Genomic DNA, 2,222 nt, shown 5'->3' on the forward strand with positions numbered 1-2,222 from the left:
TTGAGATTGTTTATAAGAATTATTAGAAAAAATTACCTTAGGGATAACAGCATAATATTTTTGGAAAGATCATATTTATAAAAATGTTTATGACCTCGATGTTGAATTAAAATTAAATTTAAATGAAGATATTTAAATATTAAGTCTGTTCGACTTTTTAAATTTTACATGATTTGAGTTCAGATCGGTGTAAGCCAGATCAGTTTCTATCTTTAAATTAATTTTAAATTTTTGTACGAAAGGACTAAATTTATATAAATATTATTTTTAGTATAATTTAAATTTATTAATAATTATCTTGACAGAAAAGTGTTATAAATTTAGAATTTATGAATATTATAAGAATAAGTATTATAATAGATAATAATTTTATTTGAATTTAAGATAATTATTTTAGATCTTTTTATATTTATTATTTTATTAATTTTCAATTTAGTTAGAATAGCTTTTTTGACATTCTTTGAACGTAAATTGTTACGTTTAGTTCAATTTCGGGTAGGTCCGAATAAAGTTGGATTTTTAGGGTTTTTTCAACCTTTTAGAGATGCAATTAAATTATTGTGTAAAGAGTTGTTTTTCGTTATAAAAAGAAAGTTTTTAATTTATAAGTTTATACCAATTTTAATATTTTTGTTTTCTATATTAATTTGATTTATTTATCCAATAAATTGTTATATAATTTTTATTGATTATGGAATTTTATTTATGTTAATAATTATTGGTTTAATTGTTTATCCTGTAATGTTAAGAGGTTGAATTTCTAATTCAAATTATTCAATATTAGGTTCTATTCGATCTATTGCTCAATCAGTTTCTTATGAAGTTAGTTTATTTTTAATTTTGTTTTCTTTAATTTTATTAATTGAAGATTTTTCATTATATAATTTTTTAAAGTATCAATTTTATATGTATATATTTATATATATATTTCCTATTTATTTAATATTTTTAATTAGTATATTAGTTGAATTAAATCGTTCACCTTTTGATTTAATTGAAGGTGAATCTGAGTTAGTTTCAGGTTTTAATATTGAATATTTTAGAAGTATATTTACATTAATTTTTATATCTGAGTATTTAAGAATTGTTTTTGTTAGAGTTATTATAGTATAAATTTTTTTTGGTTTATATTTAATAAGTTGAAATTTTGTTTTATTTGTTAATATTCATTTTTTTTTATTATTTTGATACGTTCAATTTGTCCTCGAATTAGTTATGATCAATTAATAGATTTATGTTGAAAAAAATTTTTATTAATTTCTTTATATTATATTTTATTAAATTTTATATTTAAGGAATTTTTATTAATAATTATTTTTTAAAGTTAATAGATTTAATAAATCTATATTATATTTTCAAAATATATGCTTATTTCAAGCTCGTTAACTTAGTTATAATAAATAAGTTTATCTCAAAAATAATTTAAAATTGGAGAAATAAAGAAGTAGGAAAAATAGATAATTGAAAATAATTGTGTTAATTGAATATATGGATATTCAATTAATTGTTTTCCTAGTCATGTTAATATAATAAATGATATAATAAATAATCAAAAATTTATTTTATTTAAATAATAATATTTACATGAATTTATATTAGTTTTATTTAATATTGTTAATGTAATTAAAATTAAAATTGATAATAATAGAAGAATTACACCGCCTAATTTATTTGGGATAGATCGAAGAATAGCGTATGCAAATAAGAAATATCATTCAGGTTTAATATGTTCAGGAGTAACTATAGGATTTGCAAAAATAAAATTATCAGGATCACTTAGTATACAAGGAAATTTGATTGTAATTGAAAAAAAAGTATTAAAATAATTATATAACCAAATAAATATTTAATAATAAAATAAGGATTAAAAGATAATATGTAAAGTTTTCTTCTTAAGCCTATTGAATTATGAGAAAATCTTAAATGTAAGAAAAATAAATGTAGAATTACTATTAATAAAATAATTATTGGTAAAATAAAATGAAATGAATAGAATCGATTTAGAGTAGCATTATTAATTGAAAATCCTCCTCAAATTCATTGAACTATTATTTGTCCTAAATATGGGATAGCTGATAATAAATTAGTAATTACGGTTGCTCCTCAAAAAGATATTTGTCCTCAAGGTAATACATATCCTAAGAATGCTGTTGCTATAGATAATAATAGAATAATAATTCCAATTAATCATACTTTTGTAAGTGTACATGAAAAATAATAAA

At 18.4% G+C, this 2,222-nt stretch overlaps 1 pseudogene; it reads left to right on the forward strand.

The window, feature by feature from the left end:
* Positions 1-384: 384 nt before the first annotated feature.
* On the forward strand, positions 385-1,113 carry LOC143175964 (NADH-ubiquinone oxidoreductase chain 1 pseudogene; annotated as a pseudogene).
* Positions 1,114-2,222: the final 1,109 nt, after the last annotated feature.

Source organism: Nomia melanderi, unplaced genomic scaffold (genome assembly GCF_051020985.1).
Source record: "Nomia melanderi isolate GNS246 unplaced genomic scaffold, iyNomMela1 scaffold0273, whole genome shotgun sequence".
In the NCBI taxonomy this organism is placed as follows: domain Eukaryota; kingdom Metazoa; phylum Arthropoda; class Insecta; order Hymenoptera; family Halictidae; genus Nomia; species Nomia melanderi.